Source organism: Mastomys coucha, chromosome X (assembly GCF_008632895.1).
Source record: "Mastomys coucha isolate ucsf_1 chromosome X, UCSF_Mcou_1, whole genome shotgun sequence".
Lineage (NCBI taxonomy): Eukaryota > Metazoa > Chordata > Mammalia > Rodentia > Muridae > Mastomys > Mastomys coucha.
Genome location: NC_045030.1, coordinates 135,689,362 through 135,706,566, shown reverse-complemented (window position 1 = coordinate 135,706,566; position 17,205 = coordinate 135,689,362). Strand labels below are relative to the sequence as shown.

General features: G+C 40.7%; 1 protein-coding gene and 1 pseudogene across 4 annotated transcripts in view; one reads left to right on the top strand and one right to left on the bottom strand.

Annotated features, from left to right (window-relative positions):
- Tmem164 (transmembrane protein 164) overlaps positions 1–17,205 on the bottom strand; it is a 150,239-nt gene that overhangs the window by 34,395 nt on the left and 98,639 nt on the right. The gene's annotated exons all lie outside the window — the stretch shown is intronic.
- LOC116095566 lies at positions 3,555–3,680 on the top strand (annotated as a pseudogene).

The following is a 17,205-nucleotide window of genomic DNA, read 5'->3' as shown; positions in this document are numbered from 1 at the left end:
TGAGAGCAAACACTCATGGGTACCCAAAACACAGGAACCCAAGGCCACCTTGTGCCAAGAGCTGAAACCAAGAGCTGGCAGTGCTCCCAGAATGGTAGCTGGGCCAACTGTGGACCCTGAACACAGACAATGGCTCTGGCTCTTGACGACAGAATTCTACACTAATGGAAAATTTCCCAGGGGACGAGATGATACACAGCTACTACTTGATGTTCACACAAGAAATGTATAAACCCAGAAAAAAAAAAGATAAGGCTCCAAGTACTCTGTAGAATATGCTACAGCTAGTTCTGCCATCTGCCACACGGCGTCACTAGCAGAAGGCTGGAATGCTGGCCAGGGAGGCTTAAACATGAACCTCATTGATCCCTAATGTTAAGAGATCGAGACAGTGGTTTTAATTTGAGTATTGCTTTCTGTTTTTCAATATTTTTTGTACCATAATCTATTAAATCTATCATCTGTGACAAATGAGGAACCCAAGGCACAGAGGCAAAATAAAAGTTAACTTAATCATTTCAATGAGGTCACCCCAAACCAGATACTGTTTCCTTCTTGTGAGGGTTGCCTTGCTCCAAGAGTTGCCTACAATGAAATGCCACAAAGATAGCTGAACTCAGTACAGATACCAAATCACAAGGGTTAGGCAGGGGAAAGACGTAAAGGTGAAAGTGTGGGAGAATAAGGGAAGAGAGGGAGAAGAGAACTGAGAGCTATAAGGCCATTATATTAGTAGCAGGAAGAAGGGAAAACAGAGAGAGAGAGAGAGAGAGAGAGAGAGAGAGAGAAGCAAAGAGAAACAAAAGGCAGCTGAAAATCCAGCACTTATCAGTTAATAGTAAATTATACATACTAAGCCCTTCTATTAAGCGCTAAGCAATGTAGTAAATAAACTCTTCTGCATTATTATAACATTTAATTAGTACAAATTTCCCATGAAGGAGTTAGACATGGGGAAATGGTTAGACACATTTGACAGATAATTAAACGTAATGGCTCTTTTTCAGCCACAAGAATCCAGGGGCCATAGCCACGACTTTCCTAGAAAGATGCAACTCAAAGTCAAGAGCTTATTGATTTTGAGCTTAAAAAGATTTTCAGCAAAATAGATTAACTTTTTTTCTCACTTCCAAGTCAAGATGATTTTTTAACATGAAAGGGAAAATTATCTGGCCCTTTGGAGTTGGACAGGACAAAACATTAGAAACACAGACTCTGTCTATAGCAAGGTCCACAACCTGCTTCCTCACATCTTGTAAACCTGATGGTCACACCATCATGTTCTGCTGTGAAGGCCTAGTCCACTGCATCCTCCAGTCTTGTTTACTACAGTCTCCAAAACACAGCCAAGACACCCAGGTAACCTGAATTCCAACTTCCCTATGTCTCTGTCCTTCCCTCTCATTTGTCTCATTTCTCATACCTTCCCAGTTTTTGAAATCCTCTATTGTCTGGGTCCCGCTGTCCATCGCTAGTGCAATCTCTCATATCCCAAACTCTTCTCTGGATAATCCAATCCCTTCTTGTTTTGACAAATACGTCAGTAGCTCCAAGAAGATGCTGCTGTCCTCACAACCCTCTCAAATGATGGTGAACCCTCCTGCCTTATGCTATTCCGTGTTCCTCACCTAGAAGAGCTACAGGAATGTGGGTCTAGCCTGCAAGAGAGTTGAAGAAGGTGAGAAGAGATGGAAATAAGGCAAGTGATCAACATGGGCAAACATGTTGGATGAAATTCTAAGACAAACAGAACTCATAACACTTTCTTCAAGAACTCCAAAATAACACCAGATGCCCTACACCTTGCAGAAACTATTCTCTCTCAAGAAGTTCAGATGGATAGAGGGATGAGAGCTGTAACTAAGAGGCAGTAGCAATACAGAGACATAATTGTTAACTCTGGGAAAACCTAAATACATTTATAGACTGAAAGTGGACTGAGAGAAGAGGAAACAGCAAGAGGGGCAAAAGGCACTAGACAGAGAGGACAGGAAGCAGGCAGGAGAGCAAAGCGCTAGCTTTAGGCTACCAGGAGAGAAGGAAAGACAGACGGGGATAAGAATGCCTGTTTGCAGGTGGGCTACATGGTGTGTGTGGGAGGAACTCATTCCATCTTTCAGGAGCTTGGTGTTACTAAGAGAGTTATGTGTAGGGCTGGCAAGACTGCTCTGCAGATAAAGTTGCTTTCTGTCTAACCCTGATGACATGACTTCAATCCCCAGATCCCACGGTGGAAGAACAGACCAAATCCTGAAAACTGTCCTCAGCCCTACATACACCCCCCACACACACACCTTCAACCCCATACACACATACGATAAAAACCCCAAATAACTATAAATAATTTTATGGCAAAAAAAAACCCAAAAATCCATGTCTGACATCAGGATATTACAAAAGTTTATCCGTAGCCCTTTTTTTTTGTTTTGTTTTGTTTTGTATTTTTGAGACAGGGTTTCTCTGTGTAGCCCTGGCTGTCCTGGAACTCACTCTGTGGACCAGGCTGGACTCGAACTCAGAAATCCACCTGCCTCTGCCTCCCACGTGCTGGGATTAAAGGTGTGCGCCACCACCACCCGGCAATCCGTAGCCCTTTAAAATGGAAAGGATATAGCCACAGGTATAAATTGCTCTTGGCATTGATCCCTCCAGTAACATTTGACTTTGGAACAGTTTGTCTTCATTAACTAGTCACAGGCTTTATGTGGCAAAAGGGGGGTCACAAAATCCTTGGAACTAATTATCTGTTAAAGGGGCCACAAAAAGAAGCTCCACAGCCTAGATAACCATCAAAAAGAGCTAGTTGAATAAGCAACAGTACTTTCATGGAACACTAAAATTAAGGAAATCCTTACAATATCCAGAATGCGGACTGTCCCATAAAGGGACTATACAAAGCCATATCATGAATGAAGGAGGGGGTGATTCATTCTTAGTGTAAAAATAAACAAATCAATGAAAACTAAAGACACAGAATAATCAAACCAATATTTAAATTCTGACTAGATTGGAGAAAGAGAGAGGGAGGACGGGGGAAGGGGAGGAAAGAGAGAGGGAGGGAGAGGAAGGGGAGAAGAGAGGGAAGGAGGGAGGGAGGGAGGATGCACACAGCACACAAGTGATCACAAGTGCAAAGGAAAAAAATTTAGGTGTCTTCCTTTATGGCTATTCACCCTCTGCCCTTTAGACAGTCTCTGGCTGACCATGGAGACCACCAGACTTTTGCTGTTATTTTATTTTGCTTCAAGTGGGCTAGAGAGCCACCAGCAATTCTCCTGTCTTACCAGTCCCACCACCACATCCAGTGCAACCTTGACTGGTTAGTTGAGTACTAGGGATTCGAACTCAGTTCCTCATGCTTACATAGCAAGCATTCTTACCCACTGAATCATGTCCATAGCACTTGGGTTTTTAAAAAATGTTATTTATATATTCTTTGGATAACCGAGCACATCTGAATATGAAGTTATTATTAGAATAGAACTGTTGATTTTCTGGGGTATGGTAATGCTGTTGTGGCTATGCAAGAGGATTTTCTTAAGAATGGTAGGCTGAGCTTTGCACAGTGGCAGTATCGTAGCCAATGAGGTTTATCCGAGGCACAATTATTGCTAATTGAAAGAATGGTAGGCTGAAATAGCTCAAATGACCATAAATTTGTCTGGAACAGTCAGCAAGTTTGGGGCCAGGAAACACTTAGAAAGTAAATGTGGAGAGAGTAGTTGATGTTGTTATTATTTCAGCTTTCAATGTTTCAATAGTTGTGTATTAACGTGTTGGGAATTCTTTTAAACTTAAATGATATATATCATCATGAACCAATACTGCAAAACTGTGTGGTGGGGGGAAACAAAAAAGATAAAATTGATTTAGGAGAATAATTTGTCAACTGTTATAAAAAAAAAAACTTTAAGTGGTTATCTCCCCTCTAGAAATGTGTGGTAACTTAGATACTGGGATATCTATTTACCAAGAATTTTTTTAAAAGATTTATTTTTTTTTTATTTTATGTGTGTTCTGCCTGTGTGGATATATGTACACAATGTGAGTGGCTGGGTGCCTGTGGAGACCAGAAGAGGGCATCAGTAGTTGCCTTGGGCCTAGAGTTATTTATGGTTGCGAGCACCACATGGGTGCTGAAAACTGAACCCTGGTTCTCTGGGAGAGCAGCAAGTGCTCTTAACTGCTGAATCATCTCTCTATCTCCTCAAAGAACATTTTAGAAGCAATCCAACATATGGAAAGTAAACACACAAAAAAGAAGGGTCAGTTTAACTGCCCACCAATGGGAAATTATAAGAAATATACTGAAAGACAAACTACCTCACAACATGTTTTAAAGAAGGCCATTAAGCATTTCTAGGTAAAAGAGAACAATTTCATATTGTATAAAATGTGATCCTTCTTAATAGAAGACAAATTGAAAAGTTTGTATATATGCCTTTAGGTAGATGGATAATACATAGAGAAAAGACTGGAGTACACAATTTATCAACCTGAGCAAGGGGAAGGAGTGACAATAGTTTGTATAGGGAAGATGAGACCTTGAATTTGGACTTCATATGATTTTATAGATATATTGTATAGTAAGTGAAAAGTAGCCAAGTCCTAGTAGCATAACTAAAATATTTTAAAGCATAAAAAGATCAACAGAGGGATATTTCACACTATTAACGGCAACTGCCACTCTAGCAGGAGAGGAATTTTCTCAGTATACGTTTTTCTGCAGTTTATTTTATTGCAGTAGCATCCACAATAGTCAAGATGTGGAATGCACCTAAGCGCCCATCAATAGATGTAAAGATAAAGAAAATGGGGTATATTGGGGCTGGAGAGACTGCTGCTTTTCTACAGGACCTGAGTTCGGTTCCCAGTGACCATGGTGAGCAGCTCACCACCACCTGTAACTCTAGCTCCAGGAGACCCAGTGCCCTCTTCTGGCCTTCATGAGCACCTACACAGCACGGCATATACATACTAAGATATGTACAGACACATAAAATACATTTTCTAAAAATAGAAAATACAGTATAGATGTACAGTGGATAGCATTCAGACTCTCCAGGTCATGCCCCTTACTAAGAAACTAATGGCAGTTATTAGTTACTGGCAAAGAGAAAATTATTCTTCTTTGAAGATATAGCTGCTGTTAGGTTGGCAATGCTCTAGTGGATGACCTCACACTTGTGCACATATAGGTAGCACTAAATGCATTTAGTAGACTATTACTTTAAAAATGAAGAAGAGGACATCAACTTGGGAGATACACACGGGGAGGAAATCTATAGGCAGTTGGGGGAAGAAATCAGAGGTTAGACTACCATCTTTCTTATCTCATTGCATACCCATATGAAAGTCTCAGTGAATAAAATAAAAAATAATAATGAAGGCTTGTGGTTTGAAACAATCTAGTTGAATCTAGAGGAAATTATGCTAAGTAAAATAAGTCAGACGTGAAAAAGCAAGTGCTACATGAATGTAATCATTGGTAGCAAAAATAGGAAGGATAGGGTATAGAACATGCTTCTATTTTCCAGGTATTTTTCATTTCTATGCAGATATATATTGCATCTTGAGCATATTCTTCCCCAACCTTCTCTCCCTTCTCACCTTTCCATTTGTTCCCTTTTTCCTCCTAGATAATTTTTCTTCTACTTTTCTACGTCTTCTACTTTTCTTTTTTTAAGATTTATTTATTTATTTTATGCATATAAGTACACACTGTAGCTGTACAGATAGTTGTGAGCCTTCATCTGGTTGTTGGAAATTGACTTTAGGACCTCTGCTCACTTCAGTAGACCCGGCTTGCTCTGGTTGGCCCTGCTTGCTCTGGCCCAAAGATTTATTTATTATTATAAGTAAGTACACTGTAGCTGTCTTCAGACGCACCAGAAGAGGACATCAGATCTCATTACAGGTGGTTGTAAGCCACCATGTGGTTGCTGGGATTTGAACTCAGGACCTTCGGAAGAGCAGTCGGTGCTCTTACCTGCTAAGGCATCTATCTCACCAGTCCCTTCTTTTCTGTTATTACATAAAATGCAAGAACCACATACAAGAGAAAATATACAATATTTGTCATTCATGTTCAGTACTAGTACCCATGGAATTTGCTATGTAGACCAGACTGACCTTGAAGGTCCAAAGATCCAAATGCCTCTACATCCTGTTAGAATTAAAGCAGTGGCTCTCAACCTTTGGGCTGCAAACCATTTGGGGGTCATTTATCAGATATCCTGCATATCAAAAACTTACATTATTACATTATGACTCATAATGGTAGCAAAACTATTATAAAGTAGCAAGGAAATAATTTTATGGTTGGGGGTCACCACAACAGGAGGAACTGTATTAAAGGGTCACAGCATCAGGAAGGTTGAGAACCACTGAATTAAAGGAATGAGCCACCACAACCAGCTTAAATGTTTGTGTTTATGTGGGAGGAAAGCAAGAAGATGCATTAAGCTACTAACGCTGATTAGAGGTCATGTTTTCTCTTACTTTTATAGTTCTTTCCCTTGGTATATGAACTTTCAGGCTTGGAGAACTTCAGTAACTAAACTCCTAAGCCCTCTTCATGTCCACTTCCTCATTTTTAAAGTAATAGTCCACCAAATGCATTTTAGTGCTGCTTATATGTGCACGGATGAGAGGTCATCCACTAGAGAATGGCCAACCTATCTGTAGCCACATCTTCAAAGAAGAATAATTTTCCTTTCCCCGGCAGCTAATAACTGCTATTAGTTTCTTCTTAAGGGACGTGACCTAGAGAGATTGCTTGCTAAGAGCACTCAAGCTCTTGGGAATGATCTCAGCACAGAAAATAAAAAAATTGCAAAGGGCAGACCCCTCCCTCTCCCCAAGGTCCTGTGGTACCATAAGTGTCTGTCCTGTTCACAAGTGTCTTTTGAGGTCAAATGGCCACAACTCAAGCAGGCACATTGCAATCCACCTACTCCCTTTTCTGACAGGGAGGAATGAGTGAGTCCAGGCATAACCACTGCTCTTTCCTTCAGGACTACCCCTAACTTCGTTGTACTCTGAGTCTCAGTAACCAGGAACACAGTTATGCTTGCCATAATGGTTGGCCACAGGAAGCTCCTTAGGGTCAAAGGAGATACTTTGAGCCCATAAAGATGTTAGTTGCTGTGATGACACAGCAACCCGGGCAAGTGTATTTCCAGGTGTGAAAGACATAGCCGACCTGCCTACCTTGTATGGACAGGCCGGTATAACGGTATGGAATGGCAGATCTAGCTCTTTTAGCTGTGAGGTATTCTGCAAGGCTTCACTTAGCTCTTTATTTTAACCAAGGTTAAAATGACCTCTTTTAATTCCTATCCTTCCCCCGTAACTGACTGGAGCTGCTACCTGTCCACATGAGAAATAACCAAATACCACTCTGGGTAACTGTGGTTGGTACCTGAAGTCATATCTGACAGGAAGAGTGAAGCAAGAAGATGCTCTGGTGGTATAATGATGTTCAGTGATAATGATAATAACAACTGGAGCAGTAATAACTGCAGCTACGGTGGTGTGTTCCTAAGAAATATACCGTAACAAAATCTGTTGCATTTTCCTGAGTCTTAATGATGAAAAGCAATGAACATAACGACCTTAATCACTCATACTTCCAAACTCTAATGGTTTGAACTATCTTCCCAAATCCCAAGGATTAATGTCGTAACTCCCAATATCTGATTACATGACTATATCTAGAAACAGAGCTTTTAAGGTGATAATACAGGTAGGCTGTAATTATCATTAGGTCCCAACTCTAATAGACCACCAACATCCTCTAGAGAGAAGGTAAAACACACAGAAAAAAAAATGGGAAGTCCATCAACAAATCAAAGAGAAGACTCAAGATGAAAATGATTCAGCTGATCCCTTACTCTTGCACCTGTGAGGAATGTCCTTATGACAGAAGCCTTAAAAAAATTAATACCCTGACCAATTGAGGTGTCTAATCTTCCTTTTCAACTTGACCAGTCATAGAAAGCATACCTCTATGAGAGTGGTTCTCAACCTTCCTAGTGCTGTGACCCTTCAATATAGTTCCTCGGGTTGTGTTAACCCCTCAACCATAACAGTTCATGGCTGCTTCATTACTGCAATTTTGCTACTGAGTAGTGTCTCAGTTCCTCAGACTACTGAATATATGTGTTTTCCGATGGCCTAGACCCACAGGTTGAGAACCGCTGCTCTAAGCTGCCTGTCTATGCATTTCCTAAGAGGTTTGACTGAAAAGGGAAGAACCTCCCTGAATCTTGATGCCATCGCATGGGGCTGTTGTTCTAGTCTGAATAAAAAAGGCAAAAAGGAGAAAGAGAGCTGAGAGCAGCATCCAGTGCCCTCTGCTTCCTGACTGGCAGAGAAAGAGAGCTGAGAGCAGCGTCCAGTGCCCTCTGCTTCCTGACTGGCAGAGGAAGAGAGCTGAGAGCAGCGTCTAGTGCCCTCTGCTTCCTGACTGGTGGCAAGGTGACAGTTGCCCCACGTCCTTGCTGCGACAGCTAGAGACACTCTCTCCACCGTGGAGAATGTGAGGCAGAGAGACTGCTTCCCTTTTCTGTAATGGCAAACTACTAGAAACCAAATGGCTATCCCAGGTAGAACAGAAAAGGACATTATGGTCTATGCACGTGGCCGAATGTCACACTGAAAAATGTAACTATAGTTATAGGCACTCCATACATGCAATAAGTCATGCTAACAAACTGCTGTCCATATAGATCAAGAAAGTCCCAGAAAATGGCATACACATGATATCGTCTCCATAAAAGCCAATAAACAACAAAATCCAAATAACATCTTATTTAGGAATCTGTAACTACATATTCATGCCTACAGACATATCTGTACATCTGAGAGATGAAACTATCTTTTGAGAATTTTACTCGTGCATTTAGTGTGTATTGATCAAGTTCCTGACACTCCCAGAAGAAGGTAGTTTCCCAATTTCAGGTGCTCTGTTTTTTCAGAACCCCACTGAGCATAGGTGGTGCTGTCAGTATGTGCACGGATGTAGGCCCATCCTCTGGAGGAGCGCGGCCAACCTTTCAGGAGCCTAATCTGTGAAGAAAATATATTTTCCCCTCCCTCAAGAGCTATCAATTGCTAATAGTTTCTCAGCAACTGGATGAGGCTTTGGGAGGTCTGCTTCCACCCATGCTGTTATTTTGGCTGCTTGATCTTGTGTTGTCACAGCTGGCCATGCATGAATCCATGCGCGCCACCACCCTGTCATGACCAGCAAATGCTGTTTCTGCTGCATGTGCATACTATATCTGCCTCAAAAAAAAAAATCTTTCCAATGAAACTAGTTTTTTAAAACAAGCCCAGGACCAGGCTCAAGCTAGCGGTTTTCTCCTGGGGGCATTAAGGATAGAGCCAGCAGGACTGGAAGGATAGCACACAGGTTAGTTCTTGTGGTAGGCTTACAGAAATTATATTCTCTATAAACAAATGCATGCACAAATAAAATGAACAGAAAACATGCGTGGGTGAATGGTGGATAGGCTACAAACCCACAATTGTCAATGTTATTACCACAGCAGTGTGCACCCAATATCTATTTGAAAGGAAAGAACAGGTTCAGTTAATTAGCTTGTATAAAGTTTCAAGGCTTGTTAAATGACTGAGTCAGGATTTGAACTCAAAGAATCTGACTTCTGTGCATGATCTCTACCACAGTGGTCTCTTCCATTCCCTACAATGCTCTACTAAAAGACTTAGGATCACCTGTGAGACCCAAATGCCTGTCCTACCTGGAGACTATGATATAGACACTACCCACGGGAAACAGAGGTTTTGAAATTCCCCATCTTCGTGGTTAAGAGCACTGACTGCTCTTCCAGATGTCCTGAGTTCAATTCCCAGCAACCACATGGTGGCTCACAATCATCTGTAATGGGGATCTGATGCCCTCTTCTGGTGTGTGTCTGAAGACAGCAACAGTGTACTCACATACATGAAAGAAAGAAATAAATCTTTAAAAAAATAAATAAATAAAACAAAAAAAGAAAGAAATTCCCCATCTCCACATGTGCCATGTTTTCAAACGTTTCCAAACTGTGCCACAGGTCGGATGTGATGCAATCCAGAAGGCAACCTTTTGAGTACATAAGAAAGGTACTTCAGGTCTTAGAAGTCAACAAACTCGTTTGGTTTTTCACACAAGGAGAGAAAGTCAGTTTTTGTATCTCTCAGCAGAACTCAAAGGAAAGGCTAAAACCAGGGATAGTTTAAAAGGCCTCCAGAGGAATGGAGGTAAAGTGCAAGGCAAAGGCCAGTCAGACTGTGTGTAGAGGCCGGAGTACACATACAGACTGATCTGTCCAAGGCTGGCCTTCATGCTTGAGTAGAGTGGCAAGGGACTCAAAGGGAGGCTTGCCCCACCACTCACCAACCAAACATCATTCTGTCCTGCTTCAGGCTCCATCAAATCCATGGAAAGCTAAACTGCCAGTTCTCATTAGCCCAGGCCATCCATGGTACTCTCGCTCTGCTTCTGCATTTTAGTGACTTCAAAGGACTTCAGCATCAAATGGCTTGAGATAGGTCAGTATACTGGCACTAAATCAAAGGCAAGGACCAAAGCTTCTACTGTCTTGTCAAAACAGCTCAAGGACACCCAACCTGCCCTCTACCCCATGGCTGTCAAGCAGGGAATCTAATTAATCATCTACTCTCTGGGAGACACATTTCTGGGGAAGGGGACTTTTTTTCAGGCAGGCATTCATTGTGATGCAGGCCTCCCAGGCTTGCTATCTTTAATATGTCCCTTAACTCACCCTCTAACCCCTGCTATGACCTTCAGCCAATCCCACCACACTCTACATCAATAACAGTCAAATGTCACATATTCTCTTGAGGCCACAAGAGGTGAGTAGTGCTTGGCTATACCCTGGCATGATCAGACTATGTTCGCTTCTTTCTGCATCTTTTACTCCTCGATTCCATTCTCTATCTCCTCCCAGGCTTCAAGGTTCCCAGATTCTCCATCAACACTGATGGTTGTTAAATTTAAACTCTGAGTAGATCCTGGCTCACCCAACATAGACTGTGTACAATTTTTATCTGTATCAACTGGCACCAAAATAATCTTCTTTGGATAGAACCCAGCAGTTTTTATTTTCATAAACCTCCCTAAGGATATTTGGGTGTAGAAATGTTCAATGTGCACTTAGAGAAATAAAAGCTCCTAATCTCTGAATGGCAAATGTGGAAACTCTAGAGAATTATCACAAAGAAATGGAAGGCAGCTGCTAGGAAAATGAATTCATTAGAATAGTGATGTGAGCTGTGCTCAAAACAACCAAGAAGTCAGAATTTCCGTAATGACAATCAAGAACTGCTGCTATATAGCATGACTCCAACAGTCGCTGGTTGGGGAACCTTCTAGATATTAACTAATTCCTATGACAAGTCCTTCGGATAGGTTTGAAATTTTCCCTTTTATACACAGGGAAACTGAAAGGAGAGATTGAGTCACTGGTCCAAGGTTACTCATAGAAACAGTAAGTAAGTAAACTAGACAACTGGACTATGGACTGGATGTTCTTAACCAATGCAGCCTTCTTTTGGTACAGAGGAATACATCTAAACTTAATTTACAAAGGACATAATGGTTTGGCATCTGCTATATATTCTTTCCCTCCCCCTACTATGGGAACTAAGTCATCAACTTCTATGGGAGTTGATCAGCACTGGAATCTATCTCCATACCTCCCAGATTCCAACCTATTCACTTAGCAAATATGTATTGAGCGCCTACTTTATGACAACCACTTATCCTTGCCTCAAGCCAAAAGCTAATTTCTAGGATGTAGAAATTCGGTTTAAGTCATTATTGTTTTAAGGACCCAAGGCCACTGCTATTAGTATTCCATTAGCTGCAAAACAGGTTTCTGATCTCTCTCAGAATGTGGCAGAATACTGGACACAATATACCTATTTCAGAGCAAGGACAACCTATAGACTGCCCTCCTAACTGCTGCTGAGGGAAAGGACATGGCTATAAAAATAGGATAGAAAAGGGCTAAACAAACAAGACCAACACATTCATTTCTAAACAATCTGATATTACTTGTAAAAGATGTCTTCCACTGAAAAAGTCCTGCATAAAACACTGTTTGAATGGTTTCTTAAACACTTAGAACTATTGGTAGATGAAGATATAGCCTAGTCGCAGAGCATGAGGCCATAGGATGGAGTCACAGTACCATCTGAAGAAAATTCTCAAACAAAAGGAATGTCATGGCTTAGGGTTTTTAATAGATTAACAAGACATGGGGGATGGACAAAAACTTTGCAGAGAGTCTAAGAGAGGCAACCTTCATGAAGCTGAGACCCTCAAAGAGCTACACATCACTATAGAAGTACATGAAAACCACGAATCATCTCTTCATGTACTCTGGGAAGGCAAGCCCAGTCTCATATTTTAATGCTGAGTTAGGTCACTAGGAGCAAATAAGGCTTCTCTATTAACACCTTCAAACCACAAGGTGCCTCATAATATGAATATACACTACTTGGGTAATCCAAAAACCATAGAATGAGAGCATCATATGGCATGTTTCCAAACTAGTAGCTCTCATATGACTAGCAAGAACAAAGACAAGTCCTCTCAACACTCTGAAATCTCTCCTAAGGAGAGATCCTAAGGAAATAAAGAAACATACAGTAAAAGAACAATGCTATTTAAAGACAAAACCTAAGCACACAAGGAAACAAGCTAAGGGTCACTTCATCACTTCCCATGATAGACTTGTATACCGCTTCATGTTTTAACAATTAAATATAGCAACTGAAATGAAAACTCAATAGGTGAACTGCTCATTGGGTATAACTTAATAGATAGAAAGTGGACCACAGACCTGAAGAAATGATCTAAAACGGAGTTTAGCAAGACAAAGAAGTGAAAAATATAAAAGACTAAGAACTGGGAAAACAGGAATCAACAATGATCCCCAAATATTGTTTCAGAGGAGAAAGGCAGTACTTGAAAGGATTCCAGCCTAGCCTGCTCAGAAGCCTTATAAAAGACATGTACACAGAGACTTACAGAGCTCCAAGGAGCTAGGAGGACAGTTTGGTGGTCTGCTGGGTGCCACATCCTGAGTTTCATGGGATTGGAGGAGGTAGGGAGAAAGGAGGAAGTGGCAGAAGTGGAGGAGGAAAGAGAAAACAGAAAAGAGAAAGCTCGACTCATAATGAAGAAAATTTAACATCATAACATACCATAGTACAAGTGCAGAACATGCAACACAGAGAACTTCTTTAACGTGACCAAAACGAAAAGATAATTTTACTAAAAGTTAACACTGATCATGTTCAAAGCAAAGACTATAAAAAACACAACATAGGAAAATTACAATAGGGAAATATGAACCTAGAAAAAGTGAAGCAATGAAAAAGACTTCAAGACAGCAGTTGGCAGAGAATTATATGAGGGAATTAAGAAAGGGGGGAGACCAGGTGTGGTGGTGCAAGCCTTTAAGAGGCAAGGAGATCCTTGAGTTCAAGACCAGCCTGGTCTTACAGAGTATGTTCTAGGACAGCCAGGGCTACACAGAGAAACCCTGTCTCAAAAAAAAGCAAAACAAATCAAAACAAAAAAGAAAGAAAGAAAAAGAAAAAAAGAAAAAGACTTCAAGAATGGAGGACTATATATATATATACATGCATACACACACACAAAAAGCAAGCATGAGTTTACCATCAGTAAAACATCACCAAAGAAAATTTAAAAACGATACTTTAAGTAAGCATAAAGTAATGCCAGAAAGGTCTGAGATGCAGTAAGAAATGGCAAATGTATTAGTTTTTCATGACTAATAAAATTACTAGGAGTGGGCTATTTGATAAAGAAAAAAAAGGCTTAATTTTGCTAATAGATCTGGGGTGTAAGATTTAGGCACCTTATGTGGTAATTGGCCTTCTTGCTGGCAGAGTCACAAGGCACAGGTTTGCCTGGCAAGTAACAGGGCAGGGACAGGGGGTGTTCTAGTCTTTGTTCTTCTTATGAAGCCATCAAAATTCAACCCTGGGTACTATACCAAAAATTACTTTTTTCCAAGTGTTCTACACCTACAACATCACAGCCAGATAAAATTTCTACTATCCCACCATATCATAACAAGGATTAACTTTCAGCCTTGGTTCATGGAAGGAATCTTTCCAAATCGTATCTAAATCATAGCAGTGAGTAAAAAGGGGGTAAATATGTGGATTATTTAAATGGCCACTGATTATATGAAGCAATACAATGCCTTTTTAAAAGAAATGCTAAAAGGAAAAGAAAGAAAAGCTAAAAAGAATACAGAAGAAAACTATTTGTCAAAACAAAGATCTAAGTTGAAGCTAAATATTATAGTGGTCTACATGTAAATCAGTAGGATTAAATTCCTACCTAATATACACTGCAAAAGATACAAAAGCATAAACAAAGACAAAAATAAACCAACCAGCCAAAATAAGCATATATATATATATATATATATATATATATGTATGTGTGTATATATATATATATATATATCCCAAAAAGGTTACCATAGTTACAGCTGCATCCTTTATAATAGCCTTAGGTAAAAGTAATGAAGATACCCACAAACTGGAGGATGAAAATGCATGGTATATTCATACACTTGAATGGTATATTCATATAATTGAATGTTATTAATAAGTGCAAAGGATGGACCTTGAGAACTGGATGCTGAGTGGAAGGAAGGCAGAACAAAAGGGCATCTGCACACAGTGCACAGAACAGGCAGCCTTACAGAGGCAGAGAATAGCCTAGCTCTGAGATTCTAGAGCCCTATGGAAACACTAGCTAAAGGAAATGGGCTTCTCTGGGGCCACTCCAAATGTTCTAAGATATATTGTGGTTTAGCTCTACAGATGTGAGTATACTAAAAAGCAATGAACCTTTAGATTAAGTCGATAGATTTCACTGCATGAATTTTATCTCAATAAAGCAATTGCTAAGAAAGTCTTGTAAAGGACCAGCAGGCGAAGGAGTAAAGGCACTTGCCACCAAGCCTGATGACCTGAGTGTAATCCCTCAGACTCACATAGTGGGAGAAGAGCAATGACTCACACAGGTTGTCCTCTGACCTCCACTTGCACATGTACATTGTACATGCACAAACATACACCCTAAATAAGTCAATTTATTTAAAGGGCATATGACCATGAAATCAGGGGGAAAAAAAGACACAACTACAAAGAAAACAAAGAGAAAAAAGGTCCCAACAAGTAGCTCATAACCTAAACTAAAATACAGTAGTCCATGCAACATACCATGGACACATGTGTGCTCACAAACAGCCTCTTTTAGTTGTTTTTCAAAGATTTATCTTAAGCTGAGTGGTAGTTGTCAGGCTTTCATCCCAGCATTCGGAAGACAGGCAGGCAGATCTCCGCCCCGTCCCCCCCCCTCAAAAAATACACACACACACACACACACACACACACACACACACATACACACACAGCTGTTTATACCCCTAGACAAATAGTGCTGATGATTTGGTCAAAGAAACAGTGGGCAATGGTGACCACAGAGGCTCATAAATGATCAAAATGATGAGTGATGTTTAAATAGTTAGCCTGGGCTGAAGAGATGACTCAATGATTAGCCCTGGGCTGAAGAGATGACTCAATGGTTAGCCCTGGGCTGAAGATGACTCAATGGTTAGCCCTGGGCTGAAGAGATGACTCAATGGTTAGCCCTGGGCTGAAGAGATGACTCAGTGGATCAGAGCACTTACTATATGAGCACAAGGAAAGCAAGTTCAGATCCCAGGCATCAACATATAAAACTGGACACAGCTGCACATGTCTGTAACCCATGTATTGGGAGACAGAAACAGGTTGAGCCCAGAAGCTCAATAGCCAAACTAACTGAAAAAGCAAAGTTCTGGTTAAGTGGGAGAACCTATCCCAAGGAAAAAGGTAGAAAGATATAGAGAATAATGTCTGGCCTCTACATATGTATGCTCTGAGATACACACACACACACACACACACGCATATACCCCATACACATATACACATACAGAAATACCAGCAACCTTTTTAAAGGCCATCCTTATATGTCATATCTGTCACCTGTCTCACCCTCCTCCAATACCTAGAGACCATCACAGAAGAAAGAGCAGTTAGAGTGTAAGAACTGGAGAAAGGCGTGATGTGATACAGAACACGGTCTTCTGGGTATGACACGGCCATTGAAATCTCATGAACATGCTCTTTTGTGTGAGCTAGAATATGGAATTAGTATGGCTCTAGGCCTGCCTACCTTGTTCATTAACAGAGCTCATATATTATGGTCTAGATAAAAAAAAAAATTATGCTCCAAAAGCTCATTGAATCGAAAGCTTGGTCACCATCAGGTAGATTCAAGTCAGAATGCTCTGATAAATTTGATGGATTCAGCTACTGTGTATTGATAACAGGTGATGCAATACTGGGCTGTGAGGACTATTTAGAAGAAATGGTCACTGGGAATATACCCCGCCAAGATAAACTCTGCTGCCAGCTTCTTTTCCTTCTTTCTTCCCTCTGCCCTTTTGCTTCGTAGTCATCATGAAGAGCTCTGCTCTACCATGCTTCTCTGCCACAGTGTCCTACCTTACCACAAGTTCAGAAAGGAATGGATGCAGCCAAGCACACACTGAAACCATGAGCCAAACTAAATCCTTCCTCATTTTAAACTGTTTCTCTCACATATCTGTCAGGCCAACAAAAGAGTAATATATCATAGTAAAGACTATATATCGCCCAGCACCTCTTAGAATATACCATGTTGTAACAAGGCATCATGTCTCTAGTTAGCAGATGACTTCTCAAATCAGTAGAGACTTACAGCTCTTCCAGTCCATAGACTACACTGTAATTCTATCACCAATGATTTTTCTGAACGGCAGCAGCCACAAAGGTTTGAGTCAAGGGTAGGGTGGGAACACAGCTGTGTTTGACTTGTTCTTTAAGGTTCTAGCCTTAAGCCTGGAAACAATACAGGCTCATCCCTTCCACCCACCTATAGATGACTTTTGTCCTAGTTCCAGGTGACTTCTAGCCAAGTTTAGAAATACCAAGTGGTTATTAGTCCAGAAGTTTGGAATACAGAAAGAACAACCCACATTACACGAGGAACTCAAGAAGAAAGAAGACCAAAAGGTGGACATTTCATTCCTT